Source organism: Oncorhynchus kisutch, linkage group LG14 (assembly GCF_002021735.2).
Source record: "Oncorhynchus kisutch isolate 150728-3 linkage group LG14, Okis_V2, whole genome shotgun sequence".
Classification (NCBI taxonomy): domain Eukaryota; kingdom Metazoa; phylum Chordata; class Actinopteri; order Salmoniformes; family Salmonidae; genus Oncorhynchus; species Oncorhynchus kisutch.
The window spans coordinates 23,481,472-23,497,687 of record NC_034187.2 but is presented as its reverse complement, the minus strand read 5'-3'; the positions used below and the strand labels follow the sequence as shown (position 1 = coordinate 23,497,687).

Genomic DNA, 16,216 nt, shown 5'->3' with positions numbered 1-16,216 from the left:
TCTGGAGAGAGTTTGCTGCACTGAAAGTAAAGGGGCTGAATAATTTTGCACGCCAAATTTTTTCTGTTTTTGATTTGTTAAAAAAGTTTGAAATATCCAATAAATGTCGTTCCACTTCATGATTGTGTCCCACTTGTTGTTGATTCTTCACAAAAAAAATACAGTTTTATATCTTTATGTTTGAAGCCTGAAATGTGGCAAAAGGTCGCAAAGTTCAAGGGGGCCGAATACTTTCGCAAGGCACTGTAGGATATCAAGACAGTGAATGATCCAGCTTCTTTAGGCTTTTAACACTTACCTTGCCCCAAACAAAGTATAGGTCGCAGGAGGGGTAGTGGTAAGCAAAGTCCCTACCAAACTTGGGAATACGCGTCTGTAGTAGTGTCCATGCTGCAAGTGGAACTCCACGTACAAGTTACAGTGGAGAAACACCAGCTACACACACACACAATATCAGGTCACATTTATTTATTGAAAAAATACACGTTTAGGTAACCCCCGCTGCAGGAAACAACCAAGGAAATCTGTCTTACCTTCGTGTAGTTGTTGGACAGAATATCAAAGGCCACTACTGCGAAGGGGAAAAAAACACTGAGAACTAGCTACAAGAAAAAAAATAACATCTACCGGCAAAGAATTTGGCACAATGCAAAAGTTGTATTTATTGGTGTCCATCACAGCGTGGCAATTGTTGGGTGTGTGTTTACTGAGAATGTGTGCCTGACTGCACCCTAGTTAAATATTAAAATGTGAGACACCATCACTGAGATAGCTGGATCCTCTTCTTATGGACCAGCCACTCACTTCACAACAAAAGGAGGGACAGATACTTGCAGGGATTCCCATAGCACATCGGAGTTCCAGAGGACCATAGAAGCAAAATAGTTTTAAAAAATGCAACTAGTGGGTCTATCACTTACCGTCTGAATCCAGACAGCGTTCAAACTTCAAGGACAACTGATACGCGTCATAGCATCGGATTCTGGGCTTGTATGTGCCTGAAAGGATGTTAAAAGAAGTTGACAAATCCATACATAACAGTAATTACTTAATACTGTCTACTCTAGTGATATATGCCAAATTTGATCTGAACGTGACAGCAAGCCAGATGCTCAACTGCCCATCCCTTGACACTTTGATAGAGGTGCACACTGTGGGCATTTCAAAGTCCTGGATGAGCTCGATCTTGTGTTGGATGTCTGAGAAAAAGCAGTTAGGGAGGTGAGGCGTAAAATAATAGTCTGGCCACTTTGCTAGCACACAAACACCTGTAAGCCATTAGTTAGTAAAGGAATACTCACCAACATCTTTATTTTGCAATGCCAATTTCTTCCCGATCTGAGAGGCACTGGGAAACAAATATTGAGACGTGTGCTATCACATACTGTGGTTATTAGAAGCTACCGCATACTTTGTGACCTCAAACACAATTTTACAGCAATATATTAACCTCTATGCTTGATGACATGGATGCAGCGTTAACCAGCTGCCTGACTGACTAGTTGCTTAGCATGCCTTTGCTTGAAGAGCGCAATAACTAATGAAAAAAGGACTTAGCTACGCAATTTAATTGGTTATCAATTGGTGATCAAATAATATTAGCAGTAGCTAACTGGCTTGTTTTTTTTATTGTAAGTTAGCTTGCTAAACTAACAAGAAAACTAGCTAGCTAACATTAGCTATTCATGCAACCGTGTCTTACCTCTGGAAGAGACTTTCCGTGGCTTAAGTTATACATCTTCACACTGGATATCTGCATTGTCGAGGCTGTCAAAGACACTTTCCACTCATAACACCAATGTACAAGATTTGTAAATTCTGAATATTAGTACATATTCATGCCCCACGTTGCTACAAACAACAGGACGCATTGGTCTACTTTTAGGTCTGTGTGGAAACGTGGACGCCACGACACAAAACAACAGATGGTGTTCGCATTGATTTCTGTAAAGAAAGTCTGTAGGTTTTGTTTTTGGATGTTATATAAAATTAAGAATATTGATAGAGCAAACGAACACACTTAAGCATGGTAATACAATCCTCCTGATAATCATTTTACATTCTAGTCATTTAGAAGACAAACTTACAGGAACAATTAGGGTTAACTTCCTTGCTCAAGGGCACAAAAACATCTAGTCGGCTCAGGGGTTCGAACCAGCGAAATAATTCAACTGTACTGTAATGGTCACTCACACGTTAATTTACAAGCAGCCTGGTCTCATAGACTAGACGTAACATAGTAAATGTACGGGTGGCCATTTGATTAATTGTTAAGCAGTTTTATGGCTTGGGGTAGAAGCTGTTAAAAATCTCTTAAGGATCCGCCCCTTTTTTACATTTTTGCCTAAAATTACATACCCAAATCTAACTGCCTGTAACCCAGGCCCTGAAGCAAGGATATGCATATTCTTGGTACCATTTGAAAGGAAACACTTTGAAGTTTGTGGAAATGTGAAAGGAATGTAGGAGAATATAACACAAAAGATCTGGTAAAAGATAATACAAAGAAAAAAACAACCGTTCTTTTGTAATTTGTTTGTACCATCTTTGAAATGTAACAGAAAGGCCATAATGTATTATTAGGTTGTGGCCACTAGATGGCAGCAGTGTATGTGCAAAGTTTTAGACTGATCCAATGAACCATTGTATTTCTGTTCAAAATGTTATATCAAGACTGCCCAAATGTGCCTGATTTGTTTATTAATAACTTTTCATGTTCAAAATTGTGCACTCTCCTCAAACAACAGCATGGTATTCATTCACTGTAATAGCTACTGTAAATTTGACAGTGCAGTTAAATTAACAAGAATTTAAGCTTTCTGCCAATTTCAGATATGTCTATGTCCTGGGAAATGTTCTTGTTACTTACAACCTCATGCTACTCGCATTAGCCCACGTTAGCTCAAACGTCCCGTTGAAGGGACACCGGTCCCGAAGAAGGATCTTTGTCCCCATGTGCAGTTGAAATCCGTAGTCTGGCTTTTTAATGGCGGTTTTGGAGCAGTGGCTTCTTCCTTGCTGAGCGGCCTTTCAGGTTATGTCGATATAGGACTCATTTTACTTTTGTACCTGTTTCCTCCATCATCTTCACAAAGTCCTCTGCTGTTGTTCTGTGATTGATTTGTACTTTTCGTCACCAAAGTACACATAATAGACAGAACGCGTCTCCTTCCTGAGCGGTATGACAGCTGCGTGGTCCCATGGTGTTTATACTAGCATATTATTGTTTGTACAGATGAACGTGGTACCTTCAGGTGCTCGGAAATTGCTCCCAAGTAAGAACAAGACTTGTGGAGGTCAACAATATTTTTTCTGAGGTCTAGGCTGATTTCTTTTGATTTTCCCGTGATGTCAAGCAAAGAGGCACTGAGTTTGAAGGTAGGGCTTGAAATACATCCACAGGTACACCTCCAACTGACTCAAATGATGTCAATTAGCCTATCAGAAGCTTCTAAAGCCATCATTTTCTGGAATTTTCCAAGCTGTTTAAAGGCACAGTCAATTTAGGGTATGGAAACTTCTGACCCACTGGAATTGTAATACAGTGAAATATAAGTGAAATAATCTGTCTGTAAACAATTGTTGGAAAAATTACTTGTGGCATACACAAAGTAGATGTCCCAACCGACTTGCCAAAACTATATTTTGTTAACAAGACATTTGTGGAGTGGTTGAAAAACAAGTTTTAATGACTCCAACCTAAGTGTATGTATACTTCAGAATTCAACTGTACATGCGCACATTTTCCAAACCAAATTCCAACATTTACTGTAGGGTGCCACGTGTGATAGCAGCATCCTGGAAAGACACTTGACCAGCTGGTGTGAGGAAGTAGTCCTTGAGGTTGCTGCGCTTGTCTGTAGCAACTCTGGTTGCCCTGTATGTTGAGCTGTTTCTTGGGTCCAGAAAGCTGATGTCCCCTTGTACCAGCTGTCTCCACTCTCCAGTACGCAGGTCCCCAGTGGGTGTGAAGCTTTCAATAAACGTGAGATGGATGTACAGTGCCTTGCGAAAGTATTCAGCCCCCTTGAACTTTGCGACCTTTTGCCACATTTCAGGCTTCAAACATAAAGATATAAAACGGTATTTTTTTGTGAAGAATCAACAACAAGTGGGACACAATCATGAAGTGGAACGACATTTATTGGATATTTCAAACTTTTTTAACAAATCAAAAATTGAAAAATTGGGTGTGCAAAATTATTCAGCCCCCTTAAGTTAATACTTTGTAGCGCCACCTTTTGCTGCGATTACAGCTGTAAGTCGCTTGGGGTATGTCTCTATCAGTTTTGCACATCGGGAGACTGAATTTTTTTCCCATTCCTCCTTGCAAAACAGCTCGAGCTCAGTAAGGTTGGATGGAGAGCATTTGTGAACAGCAGTTTTCAGTTCTTTCCACAGATTCTCGATTGGATTCAGGTCTGGACTTTGACTTGGCCATTCTAACACCTGGATATGTTTATTTTTGAACCATTCCATTGTAGATTTTGCTTTATGTTTTGGATCATTGTCTTGTTGGAAGACAAATCTCCGTCCCATTCTCAGGTCTTTTGCAGACTCCATCAGGTTTTCTTCCAGAATGGTCCTGTATTTGGCTCCATCCATCTTCCCATCATTTTTAACCATCTTCCCTGTCCCTACTGAAGAAAAGCAGGCCCAAACCATGATGCTGCCACCACCATGTTTGACAGTGGGGATAGTGTGTTCAGGGTGATGAGCTGTGTTGCTTTTACGCCAAACATAACGTTTTGCATTGTTGCCAAAAAGTTCAATTTTGGTTTCATCTGACCAGAGCACCTTCTTCCACATGTTTGGTGTGTCTCCCAGGTGGCTTGTGGCAAACTTTAAACAACACTTTTTATGGATATCTTTAAGAAATGGCTTTCTTCTTGCCACTCTTCCATAAAGGCCAGATTTGTGCAATATACGACTGATTGTTGTCCTATGGACAGAGTCTACCACCTCAGCTGTAGATCTCTGCAGTTCATCCAGAGTGATCATGGGCCTCTTGGCTGCATCTCTGATCAGTCTTCTCCTTGTATGAGCTGAAAGTTTAGAGGGACGGCCAGGTCTTGGTAGATTTGCAGTGGTCTGATACTCCTTCCATTTCAATATTATCGCTTGCACAGTGCTCCTTGGGATGTTTAAAGCTTGGGAAATATTTTTGTATCCAAATCCGGCTTTAAACTTCTTCACAACAGTATCTCGGACCTGCCTGATGTGTTCCTTGTTCTTCATGATGCTCTCTGCGCTTTTAACGGACCTCTGAGACTATCACAGTGCAGGTGCATTTATACGGAGACTTGATTACACACAGGTGGATTGTATTTATCATCATTAGTCATTTAGGTCAACATTGGATCATTCAGAGATCCTCACTGAACTTCTGGAGAGAGTTTGCTGCACTGAAAGTAAAGGGGCTGAATAATTTTGCACGCCCAATTTTTCAGTTTTTGATTTGTTAAAAAAGTTTGAAATATCCAATAAATGTCGTTCCACTTCATGATTGTGTCCCACTTGTTGTTGATTCTTCACAAAAAAATACAGTTTTATATCTTTATGTTTGAAGCCTGAAATGTGGCAAAAGGTCGCAAAGTTCGAGGGGGCCGAATACTTTCGCAAGGCACTGTATTGTGTTGATGACTGTGTTGTCAGTGTCTGTAGTGCAAAAGTAATTGTGGAGAGCCACATAGGTCTTCACAATGGTCTCAGCTTTCTCTGGGGCAACCTCAAGGGCTCATCCCAGGATCCTCCATCTTGCAGAAAGGATCCCAAAGCAGTTCTCTGAAATTCTTCTGACTATTGAATGGTAGTAGTTGTAGATCTTGTTGGAGTCATCAAGGCCAGAAGAACCTTTGAATAAAATAAGCGTTTCCAGGCTCCTGAATTGCACAGCGGTCTAAGGCGCTGCATCTCAGTGCTAGAGGCATCATTACAGACCCTGGTTTGATCCCAGGCTGTATCCCGTGATCGGGAGTCCCATAGGGCGGAGCACAATTGACCGAAGAGACATCCGGGTTAGGGGAGGGTTTGGCCGGGGTAGGCCATCATTGTAAAATAAGAATTTGTTCTTAACTGACTTGCCTAGTTAAATAAAGGTAAAAAAAACAGGAACATGAAGGCAAACAACTGTGTAGCCCCGGGTTTCCCAAACTCGGACCCCAAGGGGTGCACATTATTATTTATTTTTTCACATCATATGTGTAATCAAATGTATTTAGTATATCTTACATGGATATGGTCGCATCAGGTTTTCCATCAGCGGGAATTGTTGGGTCCCCCGACAAGCACTCTGGCCTTGGTAGCAGCAGCTGGCCTGCAATGAGTTGGGAGCCGAAGTTGCTCCTGACTACGATCCCACTTCGATCATGATGTAATGCAACGAAAAGAGTCAGCTATCCCCCAAAACCAAGTCCACCTATGAGCATGCACACACGTAGATCTACGCACGTAAACCGTGTAGCTGCCTTAACCCCTAACCCTAACTTCTAGCTTAGCTAATGTTAGCCAGCTAGCTAACTTTAGCCACCTTGCCACCTTCTGCATATTTGTAACATATAATACGAATTTTCATTTGTAACATACTGTATATAGGCCTAAGGCCGAGACAATAAAAAGACAGATTGGCAGAATAAATTCAACCACACATTTGTTTCATTATAAAACCGGGAGATCAACATGTCTGGTGAAGTCCACAAAACATATTGCACGTAACAATCAGTTACACGACCTAAAGCATGTTCAAGCTAGGTAAGTCCAAATCCCTATCTCCATCGATGGCTAATTTAGGAAAGGGATCATTTTAGCTATCTAGCTAGCCACTGGAGGATAACAACACAACGAGATGCAACAATTCAAGTTTTTTTTCTGTCAATAAGGACGTTTGGCTTGTGATTATGTAACGGTTCTCTTTAGTTGAAGGAGAGCCGGACCAAAATGCGGCGTGATGATGATTCATGTTTGTTTAATAAAGGAAAACTATACATCAATAAACTACAAAAACAATTAAATGTGAAAACTCAAAACAGCCCTATCTGGTGCAAACCACAGAGACAGGACCATCTGGACACTAAGGACAATCACCCACGAAACACTCAAAGAATATGGCTGCCTAAATATGGTTCCCAATCAGAGACAACGATAAACACCTGCCTCTGATTGAGAACCACTTCAGACAGCCATAGACTTAACTAGAACACCCCACTAAGCTACAATCCCAATACCAACACACCACATACAAAAAACCCATGCCACACCCTGGCCTGACCAAATAAATGAAGATAAACACAAAATACTTCAACCAGGGCGTGACAGATTAGTCTGAAACCAAATCCAAACTGGCTTCCCATATATTTTTGTTGGTCATTTTTTGGGGAAAGTCTGGATTCCCTTGTCAGCCATAAATACACGCCACTGCATACAGAATAATACGAAATGCTCTGAGACCAGTTTGTTAAAATAAGTGCATAGATATGGGAAACTTGAGAGGATGCCTCTGAATAAGCAATGAGTCACTGGCTGTATGTAAATGTTTGCGCATTTACCTGTTCGTTCTCAATGATGTAACAATGCTCATTTTAGCAGAAGGCTGTCCTGTTTTCGCCCAGATGTTCGGCGCGGGAAGCTGTGAAATTCTCTCTTCCCAAGCCACCAATGTCTGATCACTGTGAGCGTACAGTAGCTCGGAATAGGGGATGGGCAGTAGTAGCCTTAGATGTCAAATGTGTTGATTTTCTGATGTAGACCACTTATTGACATGTCAATTATTTGTTTTTGTCAAACTATTAAAGTGCTCTTCATTACGGCAATGGACCCAATGATAACAATATAGGGAAGAAATCAGATTTTTCTTTTCATGTAAAATCCACTTGAGTTAGCCTGTTAGATTAAGGTGTATGGTTCCTCATAATTTTATTAATGGCCATGATGACAAAACCATGTCCAGTAGCTACATGATCTAAATTACTTAATACATTGCAGTATTCTATGCTGTGTTATAAAGCTGCATTGTCCTATATAGCCTATTTTATATGGAATGGGGTCCACATAATAAATTACCATTTCATTTTCTATGTTTTTGGAGATTAGGGGACGCCACATGGAAGGCAGAGAGAGGTGGCACCAGGGTGCACAAGTCATGACAGACTTCTGGTTGATATCTGTTCCTCTGGACAGGACCAGCTCACAGTCTCTGGAGAAACTCAAGCACTGTGTAGCCAAAACCAAACTTGCCACCAGCTTCAAGTTCTCCATCCCAGAATTGAAGGTTAGGATTTGTGTCTCATAGCTACCAAGAGGCTCAAATAGACAAACAAAGTCACTTGGCTTGGAGTGTACCTCCTTCATTGACCTCCCAAGCATGACATAACATTAGCATTTTCTATGTACAGTAGCAACTCACATATCCTAGGTTGGTACATTAGACGTCCTCCTGGGTGTGTCAGATGACCCCTCTAGACTGGACACTCACTCAAACTGAGAGGTAAAAGCCATTTTTAGTGTCATGTTGGCGTATTTTGTGCTTGTGTGTTTCCTCACTATGTTATAGGCTAGTAGTAATTTACTCTACTAACTCAATACCTCTTTAAGTTCTTCTTTCATGATTAATTTATGCTAGGAGGATGCAGACATTTTGTTTCCTGCTTTTCCATTGGCTAGAATGAGATTTTGGCCACCAGATGGCAGCAATGGTGTGTGCAACGTTTCCGACTAATCCAGTGAAGAATTACATTACTACACAATATGTTGTATCAAGTCTGCCAGGAGTTTGCCCAAATGTGTCAAATTGGTCAATTGATACATTTTCACCTTCCAACTGGACAATGACCGTAAGCACACAGCCAAGACAATGCATGAGTGGCTTCGGGACAAATCTCTGAATGTCATTGAGTGGCCCAGCCAGAGCCCGGACTTGAACCCGATCGAACATCTCTGGAGAGACCTGAAAATAGCTGTGCAGCGACACTCCCCAACCAACCTGACAGAGGTTGACATTATCTGCAGAGAAGAATAGGAGAAACTCCCCAAATACAGGTGTGCCAAGCTTGTAGCATTATAACAAAGAAGACTCGAGTCTGTAATTGCTTGTAAAGGTGCTTCAACAGAGTACTGAGCAAAGCGTCTGAACACTTATATAAAAAATTTCTTAAAACCTGTTTTTGCTCTATTATGGAGTATTGTGTGTAGATTGATGAGGGGGAAAAAAACAATTTAATCCATTTTAGAATAAGGCTGTAACGTAACAAAATGTGGAAAAAGTCAAGGGTTTCTGACTTAAGAAAGTTCTGACAGCTGACATTCTACAGCTAAGAGACTAGCATTAATATGCTCACTGTTCTACCCTCATCTCCCCACCACATCTACCCTCATCAGAGGGGAGATCTTTTTGTCAGTATCTCTGTGCATTGAAATTGCCATCGATAAAATGCAATTGTGTTCGTTGTCTGTAGCTTAAGCCTGCCCATAACATAACCCCACCAACATCATGGGGCACTCTGTTTACAGCATTGACATCAATAAACCGCTCGCCCACACAACGCCATGCACGCTGTTTGCCATCTGCCCGGTACAGTTGAAACCGTGATTCATCTGTGAAGAGCACATTTCTCCAGCGGGCCAGTGGCATTCGAAGAGGAGCATTTGCCCACTGAAGTCAGTTACGACACCAAACTGCAGTCAGGTCAAAACCCAGGTGAGGTTGACGAGCATGCAATGAGCTTCTATGATATGGTTTTTGACAGTTTGTGCAGAAATTATTCAGTTGTGCAAACCCACAGTTTCATCAGCTGTCTGGGTGGCTGGTCTCAGATGATCCCGCAGGTGAAGAAGCCAGATGTGGAGGTCCTGGGCTGGCGTGATTACATGCGGTCTGCAGGTTGTGAGGCCGGATGGATGTACAGTACTGCCAAATTCTCTAAAACAATGTTGGAGGCGGCTTTTGGTAGAGAAATTAACATTAAAATCTGCTCTGGTGGACATTCCTGATGTCAGCATGCCAATTGCACACTCCCTCAAAACTTGGCATTGTGTTGTGTGACAAAACTGCACATTTTGGAGTGGCCTTTTATTGTCTCCAGCACAAGGTATAATTAATGATCATGCTCTTTAGTCAGCTCTTGATATTCCACACCTGTCAGGTGGATGGATTATCTTGTCAAAGGAGATGGGATGTAAACAAATTTGTACACATTTTTTTTTGGTGCGTATGGAACATTTCTGGGATTTTTTATTTCAGCTCATGAAACATGAGACCAACATTTTACATGTTGCGTTTATATTTTTGTTAAGTGTTAGTAGATTGTCCCTGCTATCACTGCGGAACACTGTTGAGATATTATGCTCTCTGTCTCCCTCTGTCTGCCAGGTGGCCCTTGAAATGACAGGATTGAGCGCTGTGTTTCCGCAGGGCTACTACTCCTACATCTGTGTCCAGATCAGTGTCACGCCTCTGGATCCTAGCTAGTAAGTAGCCAATGAGGAGTGGGCCCCAATCCCAAATTAACCTAGTTCCCTGTTAACTTCAAAAGCCTAAATAAGTATTAACAATATGGTGGGCCTCTACCTTGCCACCAGAGGGTTAAGATTGAGAGATTATCATATTGTTAATACATATCTAGTCCTTTCAGTTGGATGACGGGAAGTCAAAAAGGCTCTAGGGTTAGGAAGGAGGGATTGGTTTGGGATTGGGATTGGGTTGTCAATGCATCCTGAACTCCCCATGGACGAGAATAAACCCTGTAAAAATACCAAAACCCTTTAAATAAGTGGTTGATCTTAGCAAAGATTTTTTTAAAGATTTAGATATTATTAATATCAAGATAGCCAGGAATTCAAATTTCAGATACACTTTTTCAGCTTTGATGATCTTCAATGACTACAAGCAAGCAACCTTTTTCAGATGTTGAGAATCCATTCCTAGATATGATCTACAGACCAAAGAAAATATATGTACTGCTGATCCTTGATTTGGCCCCACTTGGCCTACATGGTATTATGTGACCATATGAATGTATACAAAATCTATTGCAGGTCGGGACCAATGATATGCAACAGAAAATACATCCATGTTGTGCCTACAGAATTCACCCTCAAAGTGTGGACTAAACTACCAAGTCAACAGCAACAGTTCTATTTCTTGCGCCCAAACCTGAAATCCACCCAGTTCTGGACTCGATCTGAGAGGATTGGTATGAAGCTAAATCCTCATGACACCAACTAGGGATGTGATTCTGAGGGATTGCTGATACATGACTGTGGATCTGTGATGTTGTAATACTGATCTTTTTGCCTCACAAAAACCATAACAGAAATGTCACATGTTTTTACACTTTGTGACTGCAATAGAAGTTTTTGTATGGTAAATGTGATGTTGTCACGCCCTGACCGTAGAGAGCCTTTTAATGTCTCTATTCGGTTTGGTCAGGGTGTGATTTGGGGTTGGCATTCTATGTTTCGTTTTCTATGATTTGGTGTTTCTATGTTTTGGCCGGGTATGGTTCTCAATCAGGGACAGCTGTCTATCGTTGTCTCTGATTGGGAACCATACTTATGTAACGGATGTGAAACGGCTAGCTTAGTTAGCGGTGCGCGCTAAATAGCGTTTCAATCGGTGACGTCACTTGCTCTGAGACCTTGAAGTAGTAGTTCCCCTTGCTCTGCAAGGGCCGTGGCTTTTGTGGAGCGATGGGTAACGATGCTTCGTGGGTGACTGTTGTTGATGTGTGCAGAGGGGCCCTGGTTCGCACCCGGGTATGGGCGAGGGGACGGTCTAAAGTTATACTGTTACACTTAGGTAGCCCTTTTTCCCTCCTTTCTTTGTGGGAAGTAGACTTTGTTTAGGGCACATAGCCTTTAGCTTCACGATTTGTTTTGTAGTGTTTATTGTTCTGTTCAGCGTCTTTTTTTCTAAATAAAGGAATATGTACGCTCACCACCCTGCACCTTGGTCCTCCTTATTCAACAGCCGTGACAGATGTCCTTGTGTTATCTATAATTGTTCATGCTGAACATGTACAGGTAACTGACAAAATAATGGAAACACGAGTAGGCCTAAATGAGGGACACAAATTATATTGAAAGCAGGTGCCTCCACACAGGTATGGTTCCAGTTGATTAAGCAGCTAAAATCCCATAATGCTTAGGGTTATGAATAAAAATTCTGGGCAGGCCATTTTTTGCCATTATTTTGGCTACCATGGCTATGTGCCCCCATAGGATGACAATGCCCCCATCCACAGGGCACAAATGGTAACTGAATGGTTTGATGAGCATGATGCCATGGCTGTCTCAGTCACCAGATCTCGACTCAATCTAACACTTATGGGAGATTCTGGAGCAGCGCCATCACCAACACACCATCAACCAGCTGCCCACTGCACTGAGGCTAGGTAACACGGTCACCACCGATAAATCCATGATTATCGAAAACTTCAACAAGCATTTCTCAACGGCTGGCCAAGCCTTCCGCCTGGCTACTCCAACCTAGGCCAACAGCTCCGCCCCCCCCCCCCCCCCCCGCAGCTACTCGCCCAAGCCTCTCCAGGTTCTCCTTTACCCAAATCCAGATAGCAGATGTTCTGAAAGAGCTGCAAAACCTGGACCCGTACAAATCAGCTGGGCTTGACAATCTGGACCCTCTATTTCTGAAACTATCCGCCGCCATTGTCACAACCTCTATTACCAGCCTGTTCAACCTCTCTTTCGATATCGTCTGAGATCCCCAAGGATTGGAAAGCTGCCGCAGTCATCCCCCTCTTCAAAGGGGGAGACACCCTGGACCCAAACTGTGACAGACCTATATCCATCCTGCCCTGCCTATCTAAGGTCTTCGAAAGCCAAGTCAACAAACAGGACACTGACCATCTCGAATCCCACCGTACCTTCTCCACTGTGCAATCTGGTTTCCGAGCCGGTCACGGGTGCACCTCAGCCACGCTCAAGGTACTAAACGATATCATAACCGCCATCGATAAAAGACAGTACTGTGCAGCCGTCTTCATCGACCTTGCCAAGGCTTTCGACTCTGTCAATCACCATATTCTTATCTGCAGACTCAGTAGCCTCGGTTTTTCTGATGACTGCCGTGCCTGGTTCACCAACTACTTTGCAGACAGAGTTCAGTGTGTCAAATCGGAGGGCATGCTGTCCAGTCCTCTGGCAGTCTCTATGGGGGTGCCACAAGGTTCAATTCTCGGCCCGACTCTTTTCTCTGTATATATCAATGATGTTGCTCTTGCTGCGGGCGATTCCCTGATCCACCTCTACGCAGACGACACCATTCTATATACTTCCGGCCCGTCCTTGGACACTGTGCTATCTAACCTCCAAACGAGCTTCAATGCCATACAACACTCCTTCCACGGCCTCCAACTGCTCTTAAACGCTAGTAAAACCAAATGCATGCTTTTCAACCGTTCGCTGCTTGCACCCGCACGCCTGACTAGCATCACCACCCTGGATGGTTCCGACCTTGAATATGTGGACATCTATAAGTACCTAGGTGTCTGGCTACACTGTAAACTCTCCTTCCAGACTCATATCAAACATCTCCAATCGAAAATCAAATCTAGAGTCGGCTTTCTATTCCGCAACAAAGCCTCCTTCACTCACGCCGCCAAACTTACCCTAGTAAAACTGACTATCCTACCGATCCTCGACTTTGGCGATGTCATCTATAAAATAGCTTTCAACACTCTACTCAGCAAACTGGATGCAGTTTATCACAGTGCCATCCGTTTTGTCACTAAAGCACCTTATACCACCCACCACTGCGAACTGTATGCTCTAGTCGGCTGGCCCTCGCTACATATTCGTCGCCAGACCCACTGGCTCCAGGTCATCTACAAGTCCATGCTAGGTAAAGCTCCGCCTTATCTCAGTTCACTGGTCACGATGGCAACACCCACCCGTAGCACGTGCTCCAGCAGGTGTATCTCACTGATCATCCCTAAAGCCAACACCTCATTTGGCCGCCTTTCGTTCCAGTTCTCTGCTGCCTGTGACTGGAACGAATTGCAAAAATCGCTGAAGTTGGAGACTTTTATCTCCCTCACCAACTTCAAACATCTGCTATCTGAGCAGCTAACTGATCGCTGCAGCTGTACATAGTCTATCGGTAAATAGCCCACCCATTTTTACCTACCTCATCCCCATACTATTTTTATTTATTTACTTTTCTGCTCTTTTGCACACCAATATCTCTACCTGTACATGACCATCTGATAATTTATCACTCCAGTGTTAATCTGCAAAATTGTAATTATTCGCCTACCTCCTCATGCCTTTTGCACACAATGTATATAGACTCTCTTTTTTTTCTACTGTGTTATTGACTTGTTAATTGTTTACTCGTGTTTACTTGTGTTGTCTGTTCACACTGCTATGCTTTATCTTGGCCAGGTCGCAGTTGCAAATGAGAACTTGTTCTCAACTAGCCTACCTGGTTAAATAAAGGTGAAATAAAAATAAAAATAAAAAACCAAACACCATTTGTGGAAGAATTGTGTCACATCCCTCCAATAGAGTTTCAGACACTTGTAGAATCTATGCCAAGGAGTGTTGAATCTGTTGTGGCTCGCGGTGGCCCGATGCCCTATTAAGACACTTTATGTAGGTATATAGGAAAATGCCCTTTGTCAGTTGTGGAAAGATGAGATCGGTTTAGCACCTGAGCACGAGATATCACCGTACATTTAATCTGACCCACTGGACTGGAATCTTACAGTATGTCAGAGCGTCTCAAATTGTGCAATTGTATCTGTTAGCAGAGAGCGTCCTAACTCAGTTTTCTGGAGACGTGTGTAATTGCGAAGCTGTCCCGTTATCAAAAGTTATCAAAAGGGCAACAGCAGATATTGATGTAATTTAGTGGTTATGCTTTGACATTACCTCTGACAATAACTTCGTATTCATTTCCCAGACTACGTTTTTTTATTTTCCTATGTGTTGTCAAGACAGATATGTATTGTAGTGTGCCATGCGCTCACCAACAAGTTCTGCATAAATTCCCACTCACACAGCGACGATTCTAGCATGTAAATCTTGGTGGGGCAAAAAATACTAATAATAATATGCATGCCAGCAAAGCCACTACACAACACTGAACAATACATGAATTGCACCATAACGGTGACAAACGGTGCCCACAAACTGTTAGGGACTACATAAAGCTGTCCCAACAGCAGTCCCAACACATTACCACTGCTACACCTGGCTATCAGCGGAGCCTCTTGCTGCGAAACATAAAAAAAACATAGCTGGTATGTGTAACGAATGTCGTCGAGAGAAGGAGAAGAGGACCAAGGTGCAGCGTGGTAAGTATTCATCATGCGTTTAATAAATACGAACACTTGAACAAAATGCGGAGTGGTATGTGTTCATGATGAATATTCAATTAAAGAAAGTACTGAACACTGAATACAAAAACAATAACGACCGTGAAGCTATAAATAAGACCTGTGCTGACACAAGCAACTAACATAGACAATCACCCACAAACAAACAGTGCAACCCAGGCTACCTAAGTATGATTCTCAATCAGAGACAACTAATGACACCTGCCTCTGATTGAGAACCATACTAGGCCGAAACATACAAATCCCCAAATCATAGAAAAACAAACATAGACTGCCCACCCCAACTCACGCCCTGACCATACTAAATAAATACAAAACAATAAGGTATAAAGGTATAATAAAGGTCAGAACGTGACACAAAAACAACAAACGAACAGTTCTGCAAGGTGCAATACACAAAACAGAAAACAACTACCCACAAACCATAGTGGGAAAACAGGCTGCCTAAGTATGGTTCGCAATCAGAGACAACGATTGACAGCTGCCTCTGATTGGGAACCATACCGGGCCAAACACCTAGAAATATAACACACAGAATCAAAACATAGAATGCCCACCCCAACTCACGCCCTGACCAAACTAAAATAGAGACACAAAAAAGGAACTAAGGTCAGGATGTGACAGTACGGCTGACTTGGTTAAATAAATGTGGTTTCTACTGACAATTGAGATGTGGTGGTTCATTTCTTTACCATCAAATGCAGAGAGACAAACTTATCACACAAGTCAGAGTTATACTTAAACTACATTTTTATTCACTTATTAATAAGGGTGCAGGTCAATACAACACACACATATAAAGTGAATCGATTGAGTGCTCTACAATAATGAAGGCTGGTCGAAGAATCACCCTCAGATGATTC

The 16,216-nt window shown here is 42.3% G+C and overlaps 1 long non-coding RNA gene across 1 annotated transcript; it reads right to left on the bottom strand.

Moving 5' to 3' along the window:
• Window positions 1-191: 191 nt before the first annotated feature.
• On the bottom strand, window positions 192-2,081 carry LOC116352872 (uncharacterized). The gene is made up of 4 exons (XR_004202713.1): window positions 1,703-2,081; window positions 1,302-1,348; window positions 921-998; window positions 192-571 (listed from the first exon to the last, which is right to left on the bottom strand). It is a non-coding gene; the product is annotated as an uncharacterized LOC116352872 (long non-coding RNA).
• Between the last annotated feature and the right edge of the window lie 14,135 nt (window positions 2,082-16,216).